At 42.7% G+C, this 12,854-nt stretch overlaps 1 long non-coding RNA gene across 3 annotated transcripts in view; it reads left to right on the top strand.

The window, feature by feature from the left end:
- The first annotated feature begins 206 nt into the window (after positions 1-206).
- The window catches only part of LOC132207975 (uncharacterized), a 63,448-nt gene continuing 50,800 nt past the window's right edge, over positions 207-12,854 (top strand). The window contains exons 1-4 of one of the 3 annotated variants that reach the window (XR_009444060.1): positions 207-394; positions 1,501-1,632; positions 8,793-9,004; positions 10,536-10,649. This is a non-coding gene — a long non-coding RNA (uncharacterized LOC132207975). The remainder of the gene's footprint in view (positions 395-1,500; positions 1,633-8,792; positions 9,005-10,535; positions 10,650-12,854) is intronic. The other 2 variants (XR_009444059.1, XR_009444058.1) reach the window with 2 other exon arrangements.

Raw genomic sequence — 12,854 nt, forward strand, 5'->3', positions numbered from 1 at the left:
CCTCCAACATCTGCAGTTCCTACCATCTCTGTTGGAAAAGCTCAGAGGTCATGGGAACTGCATTAAAACTGCCCGAAACACCAGCTTTTGTGCCCCTGAGATGCTGCTTGTCCTGCTGCGTCCATCCAGCCCCTCACTTTGTTTTGGTGGAAAAGCTCAGCCTGTCTGCAGCATCTGTGAAGGATCAGGCAGAGTTTAACGTTTCGGATCCGGGGACCCGCCCCCAGAATTGTGGCCTCGTCCTCTGATTGGTTGGAGAACAAGCACATCCGGGGCCTTCTTCCTGTTCCGCCTCTTGCTTGTTATTGGTCGTTAGATGTTTTGGTCAGCTATGGAGCATGCGTATTGGGAGGGATATCCGGAATGAAATGGTCCTCCATGAGAGCCACAAGCGGTGAGTACAGGTTGAAGGGGAGGGCAGCTTCGGTGCTGTATTCGAGTAAGAGGGCTGCATGACAGCTCAGTTTAGGTCTCAAGTCTCAAACAGGGGTCTTCTGGTGCTGCGTGTAGATTGCAGAGAGCCTCCGGCTTCCTCCCTGAAACAGGCCCAGACTGTCCTGTGAGAGGGAAAGCCCTGTCAGGTTTTACCCTGTCAAGCCACTTCAGAATGTGATTACAGCAATGAGAGGTGTTCTCAGTAAAGCAGAACTCCAATGTGCACTCATTGGTTAGAGGTCTTTCCACTGTGACCTGTGTTAGCACCCTCGCTGAGTTTTTAAAAGTCATTTTGGCTTGAACCTGTGAGTTGAACGGTGACGTCTGGGCTGTGAGCAGCAGTTGTGCTTAAAAAATACAAAATCAATTATTGGTTTCTGAGGCCAGGCCTGAAAGTTAATTGCTGGATGTTTCTTATTCAAAAACTGTGTAGACTCTTGGCCATTAATAAGGTCAGCATCTGAGAACAGGTGCCAGCAAGTCTGGGAGGGAACATGGTCAAACAGAAGGACTTTACAACAGGGGCTTTCTGAGAAAAGGTATTTATCTGCTGATGTGACAGGGTAAAGATTTGACAATCCTCTGTCCATGTGAAACAGTGCATCATGGAAACTGCTTATGTAATGTGGTCAGTTTTGTTTTTTTTTAATTTATCTTGTGACTGTCTTTGGTGTGAATGGGGCTGGTATCAAAAGCTAATGATTTAAATCATTGCTGTGTACACTGAAGACTGTTTGCAATATGCTTGTCCTCGTGCCTGAGACTGATGGAAAAGTGTCCGTCTTCATGCACATCTTTGCTGAGCTGACTGCTGGTGTGGCAGAGGCTCAGAGAAAGACCAGAGTGGAGGGAGAGAGCTGCACAGGGTGTGGCTGTGTGGTTTGCATATTGGGGTTATTCTTCGCCCATCACCCCAACACAAAATCCAGCCAGTTGTTTCTCTCATTGTCCCTCTTCCCCAACTTTACCCCCTCCTGTACCCCCAGCCACTGTCCCACCCCACAGGTCCCCCAGTATCAGCAAACGTCCAAAGATATTTCTGACATACTATGTTGCTTTTCTCAGGGCATTCAACAACTTGAAAACTGGATTGAAAATGAGAGACAGAGCAGCCACTCCAGAAGCTTCCAAAATCACGCTGCACCTTCTTGAACTGCTGCGATCCATGTGGTGACGTAGCTCCCATGTTGCAATTTGGTAAGGAGTTATAGGATTTTCATCCAGTGGTGATAAGGTTGTGCTGATATTTGTGTCAGTTGTAATCATTTTGTTCTTATTCCACCTTCACCATATTAGAAACATAGAAAATAGGAACAGTTGCAGGCCATTGTAGCTTTTGATCCTTCTCCGATAGTCACTTTGATCATGGCTGATCATTCTACTCAGCCTCTTCCCACGTGATAGTCATACCCTTTGATCCCTTAAGCCCTCACAACTATAATATCGTCGTCGTCGTCATCATCATCAGCATCAGTGTTTGGCCTTAACTGCTTTCTGTGGCAGCAAATTTCACAGGGTCACCAGTCTCTGTTTTTTTTAAAAAAGGTTTCCTCATTTCAGCCGTTAACAGCTTAGCCCATGCCCCTAAGATCTGACTCCCTGGTCATTGACAACATCCGTCCTGAATTTAGGCTTGTTAGAATGTTATTGGCTTCTGTGAAATCTTTCCTCATCCTTCTAAACTAGGGCGGCACGGTGGCTCCGTGGTTAGCACGGCAGCCTCACCGCACCAGGGACCCAGGTTCGATTCCAGCCTCGGGCAACTGTCTGTGGAGTTTACACATGCTCCCTGTGTCTGCGTGGGTTTCCTCTGGGTGCTCCGGTTTCCTCCCACAGTCAAAAGATGTGTAGGCTAGGTGGATTGGCCATGCTAAATTGCCCGTAGTGTTCGGGGGTACGTGGGTTGGAGGGGGATGGGTCTGTGTGCGATACTTCAAGGGGTGGTGTGGACTTGTTGGGCCGAAGGACTGTTTCCACACTGTAGGGAATCTAATCTAATCTAAACTCCCGTGAATTTCATCCTAACCAATCAGTGCTGGACTTATACGTAAGTCTTGCCATTCCAGGAATCAGTCTCATCAACTTTGTGAATAGCGTCCATAGACAGAACATCCTTCTCCAGATAAGAATTCCAAATTTGCACATACCATCCCAGGTGTGGTCTCACTAAGATCCTGTACAATTTCAGCAAGACATCCCTGCTCCTGTACTCAAATGCTGTCACTCTGAGGGTCAAAATACCATTAGCCCTCTTTGCCCCCCGTTGCACCTGCATGCTTACTGTCAGTGACTTGTGTTTTCCTAGTTTTGTAATCCAACTGGATAGTCTTGAACTTATCCACATTATATTTCATCTGCCTTGCATTTTTGCCCCACTCACTCAACTCCAAGTCACACTGAAGCATGCTTGCATCTTCCTCACAGATCACTGTCCTAATCCTACAAGCTTGCAGATACGATATTCAAGTTTTCTCATTTAAATAGCTAATAGACGATGTGAGTACCTGGCGTCCATCACTGACCCCTACACTATCACACTGGTCACTGGCTGGCACACAGAAGCAATCAGATCTCATATGCTTTAACTTTATTTGCTAATCTCTTCTGTGGGACCTTTTGAACGCCTTCTCAAAGCGCACATGAGCATCATCCACTGGATTTTCAACTCCAAATGAAACTTTCCAGCAGTTTTGTCCAGCATGACTTCCCTTTCATAAATCCATACTGACTCTAATTCTGTTACTGTCTTCCAGTGTTACATTAAGGTCTATAATTCTCAGGCTTCTCCCGACATCCCTTCTAAAACAAAGGCATAATATTAGCCATTTCTGGCCATCTGGCGCCTCACCCATATTTATAGATGATACCAACATTTTTGCAATTTCTTCCCTTCCCATAATGTCTTGGGATACATTAGATCAGGTGCTGAAGATTTATCCATCTTCATATTTCCAAGACATTTAACTCTTCCTCTCCTGCAACATGAACTGTTTCCAAAATGTCAAAAATTATTTGAGTTCTGCAGCCTCCTTCGTTCCAACTTGTCCATGCCGACCAGTTTCCCAAACTGAACGAGTCCCACTTGCTTGTGTTTGGTCCATATCCCTCTCAACCTTTCATATTCATGTACCTGTATAAATGTCTTTTAAATATTGGAAGTGTACCTACATCTGCCACTTCCGTTGGCGGTTCATTCCACATAGAAACAACCTTCTGTTTGAAAGAGCTCCCACTTGTCTACCTTTAAATCTTTCTCCGCTCCCTTTAAAAATATACCCTCCAGTTTGGACTCCCCTCTACAAGGGAGAAGACCCTTGCTGTACACATTATACCCCTCATGATTTTATAAACCTCTCTAAAGTCATCCCTCAACCTCCTATTTTCAAGTGAAATCCTAGTCTCTCCTCATAACTCATACCCTCCAGTACTGGTAAACTATGGACTGTAAGTGTGGCATGAAGCCACCCAGAGTAGAAAGTTAATCCAACCACGAGAAGCATCACATAGTCTCCATCTGTTTGGCCCTTCGTCAAATAGTTTGGCAAAAGGGACTGTCCAACTTCATACATAGAGAGTGAACGTTTCAGCTGGTTTTCTCCAGCCCCCTAGTCTTGAAATACCTCACGTGAATGAAAAGGGAACTTCCATTCACCTTATCTGTACTCTTCATGATTTTATAAACATATAAGTCCACGCCTCCAATTCTTAGACTGCAGTGGAAAAAGATCCCAAGCGATCAAGCCTCTCCTTAGGACTCAAAGCCTCCATTCCTGGCAACATCCTGATAATTTTTTTCTGAACCCTTCCAAGCATGATGATATTCTTCGTATGACAGGAGATCCGAAGTAGACACATTATTCCAGAAGAGGCCTCACTGATGTTCTGCACAACTTCAACATCACATCCCAACTCCTATACACAAAAGATCTGAGCAGTGAAGGCAAGCAGGCTAAACACCGACTTAACCACCCTTTCTACATGTGATGCCAACCTCACAGAATTAAGGGCCTGAACCCTGAGGTCTCTCTGTTCGACAACACTAACCCCAAGACCCTACGTTTAATTGTCTACGTCCTGATCTTGTTTGTTTTACCAAAATGAAATAACTCGCCTTTATCCAAATTAAACACCACCTGCCATTCTTCAGCCTGTTGACCCTATAAATCAAGATCTCTTTGTAATCTTGGACAGCCTACTTCGCTGTCCACTATCCTGCTTATTCTGGTGTCATCTGCAAACTTACTGACCATGTCTCCACTATTCTCATCTAAATCGCTTTTTTATATAAAGTCAAACAAAATTAGAGCGAGCACTGAACCCTGTGCAACACCTCTGGGAACAGGCCTCCGGTCTGATAAACAACCCTCCACCACCAGTGTCTGTGTCCTGTCACTAAGCCATATTTGTATCCAGTTGACAAGCTCCCCCCGAGTCCCATATGATCTAACTTTACTAATTAGTCCTCCTTGTGGAACATTGTCAAAGGATTTAGTCTTCTCAATATAAACTACTTCCACCACTCCGCCCTCAATTATCTTCTTTGTTACTTCTCCAAGAAAATCAATCAACTAATCATTCCTATCTCTCCAAATACATAAATCCTACATTTCACAATTACCTTCAACTACATACCCAAAACCGAAGTCAGACTCTCAGCTCGATAGTTCCCAGGCTTCTCCTTATGTCCCTTAAACGAAGGCACAATTTTAGCCACTCTCCAGTGATCTGGCACCTCACTCGTAATTATAGATGATACAAATATTTCTGCAAGGGGGCCCCATGTTTTCTCTTTAACTTCCCACAACATGGTTTGATGCACTAGAGCAGGACCTAAAGGTTTAAAGTCAGAGTGTAACACAGCACGGAAACAGGCCCTTCGGCCCAAACTGGTCCATGCTGACTCTGTTGCCCACTCAACAAGTTCTAATTGCCTGCATTTGGTCCACGTCCCCCTACAAACACTTTCCATCTATGTACCTGCCCAAATGTTTTTTTTTTAATTGTTCTTTTTGAGCCTGTCTCAACCACTTTCTCTGGCAGCCCGTTCCAAATATGCACCACTCTCTATGTGAAGAAGTTGCTCCTCGCATCCTCCTTAAATCTGCCCCCTCTCACCTTAAATCTGTACACTCCAGTTTCCCATTCCCCATCCCTGGGAAAAAGACTACATGCATTCTTCCTATCTAAGCCCCTCATGATTTTATCCACCTCAGTAAGGTCAGCTCTCATTCTCCTACATTCCAAGGAATAAAATCCAATCCTGGCCAACCTCTCCTCAGAACCCAGGCCTACTATTCCTAGCAACATCCTTGTAACTCCTCTTTGCACATTTTCCAGTTTAGCTATGCCTTTCCTGTAACAGTATGACCAAAACTGTGCACCGCACTGCAAATGTGGCCTCTCCAATGACTTGTACATCTTTAATGTCCCAACTCTTATAAGCACTGCCTTGACCGAAGAAGGCCGGCCTGCTAAATGCTTTGCTCACCACCCTGTCTACCTGTGATGCTGCTTTCAACCAACTATGTACTTGTACTCCTCAGTGTCTCTGTCCCACAATACTCCTCAGAACTTACGATTCACTGTATGGCTCTGACCTCGGTTGAACTTTCCAAAGGCCAACACCTCACACTTAGCTGTATTGAATTTCATTTGGCAATCCTCAGCCCACTTCCCGCTGTAATTTTTGATAACTTTCACTGCAATCAGTGATACCTCTTAATGTTGTATCATCCGCAAACTTACTAATCATGCTGTGTACATTCACATCCAGATCGTTTATGAAAGTGAAAAATAACAAAGGTCCCAGTACTGACCCGTGTTACACCATGAGCCACAGGACTCCCGTCCAAGAACCAACCTTCAGCCATCAGGCTCTTATTCCTACCATCGAAAACATGAGCTAGCTCTCCCTGGATCCCGCACAACCGAACCTTCATGACTAGCCTGCTGTACAGGTCCTTGTTAAAGGCCTGACTAAAGTCCACATAGACAGCATTCTCTGCCTTACTCTCATCAATCCTCTTGCTTACCTCTTCGAAAAGCATGAATAGATTTGTCAGACATGATTCTTGTGCACAAAGCCATGATGACTATCCCAAATCAGACCTTGAATATCCAAGCATTTGTGCACCCACTCTCTGAATATCTTCTTCAATGCCGTGTCTACCACTAGTTCAATGGACTGTAGTCCCCTGGCTGGTTTTTGCTACCTTTCTTAAACAATGAGACAACACTAGGCACCTTCCAGTCTTCTGGAATTTCAGCAATGGCAAAAGATGAAGCAAAAATCTCTGCAATTTCTTCCGCAGCCTCCCGCAGTGTCCGAAGCTGGACTTCATCAGGTCCAGTGGATTTATCAACCTTAAAGTGCTTTAAGGCTGTAAACACCTCCGCGATGGTCCAGAACATCCCCACTTACTTCCCTTTTTTTCCTTAGCATCCATGATTCTCTACTTAATAAACACTGAGAAGAAATTCATTAAAATCTCCCCCATCTCGGTGAACTGTTTTCAAACCAAAATATTTCTACTCCTGACTTGTCTAGCCTCCATTTCTTTCTCAACAGTAAAAACTGATGCAATATATTCCTTTACGATCCCTCTCTCCTCCTGTGGTTCAACACAAAGTTGACCTTTTTCAACTTTATGGAGCCCTGCTTGCTCTCTCGGTGCTCTCTTCCTCTAAATGCACTTGCAAAAACTCTGAATTATTCTGAAGCTTATTTACCATGGCAGTTTCAAGTTGCTTTTTTGCCGTCCTGACGTCCTGTTTAAGAATTCCCCTAACACTATTTACACTGTTCAAGATATTCATTTGAGCCAAGTTGTTTGCATCTAATAATTTATTATTATTATTTTCTTGACTGAAACCTGAGTATCTTTTTCACCCATTGTTCTCTAATCCTACCAGCTGTACCTTTCACTCGAAAAGGGACATAATGACTCTGAATTATCACACTTTTGAAAGCCTCCCACTTATCAGACATCCTTATACCTGCAGTCTACTCCTGATACCTTTTGAAAGTTACAAGAACAGAAGTTGCTGGAACAGCTTACCAAGTCTGCCAGCATCTGTGAGGAAAAATCAGAGTTAACATTTCGGGTCAGTTGATCCTTCCTCGGAACTTTTGAAAGTTCTTGTCTTATATCATTAAAATTTGCCTTCCTCCAATTGAAAACTTGTAATTTTTTTCTGGAAGACACATCCTTTTCAACAACTGTTTTAAAACTGATAGAATTACTATCACAAGATTCAAAGTTTCTCTGTTCTGCCACTTCAGTCACTTGCTGTGCCTTATTAACCAAGAAAAGCTTTTTATTTTCATAGGAACATTGATTTATTGGTAAAGAAAACTTTATTGAACACATTTCACAAATTACTCACCATCCAAATCTTTAACACTCTGTCAACCCATTTAAATGTTTGGAAACTGTAGATCACTAACTATTATAATCTTATTATTCTTACACCTATCTGAGATCTCTCGGCACATTTGTTCCTCAATTTCCCTCTGACTATTAGGAAGCCTATGGTACAATCCCATGAGATGATCGTTCCTTTTTATTTCTAATTTCAACATATGTTTTCATTGGATGGTGTTTCTAAAATATCTCTTCTGGTGATAGCAGCAATGTTTTCCTTATTAATAAAAGCTACTCCCTCACCTGTTTTGCCCCCCTTTCGATCTTTCCTCTGAAATCTGGAACATTATTACAGGAAAAATATCTTGCAGGAGTTGGATGAAGTGGAAAAATTCTTCCTACCAAAATGAATGGAGCAAAATATTCATTAAATGGAATTCTGAAGTGCAGAAGAATTTAAATTAAGAAATTGAGTTTCAGAGTTAGTGTGCAGATATAGAATGTTATCAGAGGGTCATACAGCATGGAAACAGGCCCATCGATACAACTAGTTCATGCCGACCATGTTCCCAAACTAAACTAGTTCCATCTTCCTGCGTTTGGCCCATATTCGCACTCAACCTTTCAAATTCATGTACTTATCTGAATGTTTTTTGAACATTGTAACTGTACCCACATCCACCACACTGAGCACTCTGTGTAAAACAAAAAGTTGTCCGTCATGTCCTTTTTAAATCTTTCTCCCCTCATCTTAAAAAAATGCCCCTGGTTTTGAAACCCCCCACCTGAGGGAAAATACCTTTGCTATTCCTTATCTGTGTCTCTCATTATTTTATTAACCTATATAAGGCCATCTCTCAACCCCTTAGCTTCCAGTGAAAGAAGTCCCAGCCAATCCAGCGTATTTTTATAACTCAAACCCTCCATTCCCAGCAATATCCTGGTAATTTTGACCAAACCCACTCCAGTTTAATAATAATCTTCCCATAACAGGACGACCAGAGCAGCACACAGTCCGACCGAAGAGGACTAGCCAACATAACTTCCCAAGTCCTGTACTCAGACCTGAGCAATGAAGACAAGTGTGCTAAACGCCTTCTTAACCACCCTGTCTACCTGTGATGCAAATTTCAAAGAATGATGTACCTGAAACCCGAGGTTTTTTTCTGTTCTGCAACACTACCGAGAGCCCAACCATTAATTGTGTAAGTCCTGCCTTTGTGAAGTATTGTGTTGTGGTAAAACAAACATTTATGCAGATAAAATTCAATCTGCCATTTATCAGCCCATTGCTCCAATTGATCAAGATCTCTCTGAAATCCAGAAAGCCACGAGGCCATCTCCCTTGTTATGACAACAAGTAATAATCAATTAAAAGATGTTCTGCTTCATTTGTACAAGGAAGGGGTCAGACCAAATCTCAAATACCGTATCAGGTTTTGGCCTTCCGTTCTTTTATTCAAAGTGTCTCAGAGGAGGTTTACAAGATTGAAACCTGCAATCAGTGGGTTGTCTGAGGAAGATGGACTGGGCAGGAAAGATGGTAAAGGATTTGTCAGGAGCTGCTGATTAAAACAGGAAACTCATGTGAGCCAGGATATAGGGTGTAGTGAAGTAGAGTCTGTTTGGGTTGAGCTGAGAAACACCAATGGACAGAAAATGACCTTAGTGCTGCATATGGACCCCAAGCTGCAGTAATATTGGGGAAGGCATTAGGGTGGAATTGAGAGATACAAGGCATAAAGTTATGGCTTTAATTACAGGTGACTGCAACCTACTTATAAATTGCCCAAATCACACTGTACCAGTACAGTGCAGGAGGAATCCTTAGTGTCTATACGGTACAATTTTATGAATCAACATGTTGAAGAAGCAGATGGGTTTTGTACAATGAGGATGGAATAATTGACAATCCAGTTGAGTATGGGCCCTTAAGGTTGGATGAGTGACCACAATAGGATAGAATTCTTCACAAAGCTGGAGAGTGATCATGGGATGTGCGGGAGTGGAATGTCTTATCGTGGGAGCAGATGCAACGGAGGCGGAGGAATTGGGAATAGGGGATGGAATTTTTTGCAGGAGCGTGGGTGGGGGGGAGGTGTATTCTAGGTAGCTGTGGGGGTCCTGCACTTTGTAACAGTACAGTGCAGGAGGAATCTTTAGTGTCTATATGGTACAATTTTATGAATCAACATGTTGAAGAAGCAGATGGGTTTTGTACAATGAGGATGGAATAATTGACAATGCAGTTGAGTATGGGCCCTTAAGGATGAGTGACCACAATAGGATAGAATTCTTCACAAAGCTGGAGAGTGATATTGTAGTTTCTGAGACTCAGGTCCTGTAATTAAATGAAAGAAGTTAAAATGGTATGAGACACGAGCTAGTTGTGATAAATGGTGAATCAGTGTTTAAATGGATGATGGGAAATGGGTAATGACAAACATTGAAAGAGGACAATGACAAGCTGTGGAAGTTATTCATCGCAGCCTGGCATAATAACAAAATGGGAAACATGATCAAACCACAGCACAGAAATGGAAATGAACAGGTATTAAATTTAAGGAAGCAGCATACACAATTAGGCCAATAAAACAACTGACAACAGGATTGGGAGCAGTTTAGATTTCTGCAAAGGGAAACAAAGGGATTCAATCAGAGTGACAAAACAGAACATGAGTGCATGCTTGCAGGGACCATACACCCAATAAAATGTTGTTTTATATTCATTTACAGGACATGGACTTTGCTGGCTTGGCCAGAATTTATTGCCCATCTGTGATTGCACAGAGGGCTATCAAGTGTCAGCTGCATTGCTGTACGGCTGGAGGCACTCACAGACCAAACCAGGTAAGGATAACAGTTCCTTTCCCTGAAGGATATTAGTGAGCCAGATGGGTTTTTCCTGACGATCAACAACGGTTTCATGATCATCATTAAACTCTTAGTTGAAGATTGGCAGTGAAAGACTGGTCAAGAAGAATATAGGGTCTCCTTACAAGCAGAAACAAGGAATTTATAATGGGGTGCAAAGTGATTGCAGACCAATTAGATATGTCTGACGTTTTCAATAAGGAGGATACAAATAACGTCCCAAAATTAAGGGGGATCACAGGGTCTAATAGGAAGGTGGAATCAGTATTAGTAGGAAAATGATATTGGGACAACTAATGGGATAACAGGCAGATAAATCCCCAGACACTGATAACCTTCATCTCAAAGTACCTTAGGAAGTGGCTGTAGAAATAGCAGATTCACAAATGGTTTTCCTCCAAATTCTCTAGACTCAGTTTTTATGGATTGGAGGATCGCTAATGTAACCCTAATATGTAAGAAGGGAGTGAGAAAGAAAACAGGGAATGTGCATAAAATTGATAGTTGAAAAAATATTTTCGGGTCAGCTATAAAAGATGGAATAACAGTGCACTTGGAAGGTAGTGTCAAGATCAGCCAGAGCCAGTGGAGCCTTTTTCCGTGCTGTAGACTCTGCGTTGGACGTGAATTCCCTCTACACCACTCACCATCCTGACTTGGAAATGTATTGCTGGGTCAAAATCCTGAATTCTCTCCCTCAGAGCATTATGCGTCCACCTACCATTCATGGGCTACAGTGGTTCATGGACACAGAACACTGCCACCTTCTTAATGACAATTAAACACAGCCAGCAATGCCCACAGGATTTTGTTTAAAAAAAAACTATCGAGGCCAAGTGGGAAGGTTGAATTGAAGACTAAATAGATCAACTTTGACCTTTTTGAAGCTCGAGAGGCAGAATGGATAACTGATTCCTAATTTGTGTGTTCTCTACTCCTATTAAAATGCATCATCTCACCAGGAATGATGTATTCCCTGTAAGTTGGAAGGATGACAGCTGATGTGATTAAAACTTTTCAAATGTAAATTGAAGCTGGTCGGGGTGTAGAGAGGAACTAATCCACTGGGTGAGTGAAGTGGGAGCACAAACACCCTCCTCACCCACAGTAATCAGACAAGACTTGAGCTTCTTTGTCCTGCGGTTTATTCAAACGTAGGAATGAGGAACAAGTGTGGGTCACTCGGCCCCTCGAGCCTGCTCTGCGACTCAATAAAATCACTGCTGATCTAATTTCAACCTCTGCTCTATGTGCCTATATATCTCAGAATATCTTTCATTGTCTTGGTCAACAAGAATCTGTCTCTGCCTTTAAAAAAAAATAGATGCTGCATCCACTACCTTTTTACGAAGGGAGTCACAAAGATTCTCAGCCCTCAGAGAAAATAAATGTTCCTCACTATTTCAAATGGACTCACCCTTACCTTTCAACAATGACCCTCAGTTCTAGATCCTTCCACAAGAGGGACCATGTTTTCACCATGCATCTGGTCAGGTCCCCTCAGGATCTTTCATGTTTCAATTTAGTCTCCTCTTTCTTTTCTAAACTCCAGACAATACAGGCCGAGCCTGTATTTTCCTCTAGATCATTCCAGATATTAGTCCATTGAATCTTCCCTGAAATGTTTCATAACAACCTTCTTTAAGTCGGGTGACCAGAACTGAACACAGTACTCCAAATACAAATCCCACCAGTGCAAAAGGGGAATTAATTATCGAAAGGAGGACCATGAATTCCGACTTGCTTACAGGAATGCATTTTCAGCAAGCCTCGGTCATTTACACGTATCCAGTTACAGAGTGACACAGGTTATGGTCAGATAGGTGTACGGTTTGTATTGTTACACCGACAGCATTGTTGTGGTCTCACTGAAACCTCCCACTCTGGCTCTGCACAAATAATGATTGGCTCTGCAGCCAGTTCCCACAGCCTGATTTGTCCTGTATTTTTCATCTTCTGTCCTTTCAAAGATATCAAATGATCCAAGTGAAATAGCTCAGCAGGACTGACAACATCTGTGAAGGAAAGAACAGAGTTAATGTTTTGAGTTCGGTGACCCTTCCTCTGAACTTCAGAAAGGATCATCAGACCTGAAACATTAACCTGTTTTTTTCATTCACAGATGTTGCCAGACCTGCTGAGCTTTACTAGCAAATTATTTTTCACTCCTGATCTACAGCA

The sequence above is a fragment of the Stegostoma tigrinum genome, unplaced genomic scaffold (genome assembly GCF_030684315.1).
Source record: "Stegostoma tigrinum isolate sSteTig4 unplaced genomic scaffold, sSteTig4.hap1 scaffold_235, whole genome shotgun sequence".
In the NCBI taxonomy this organism is placed as follows: Eukaryota; Metazoa; Chordata; class Chondrichthyes; order Orectolobiformes; family Stegostomatidae; genus Stegostoma; species Stegostoma tigrinum.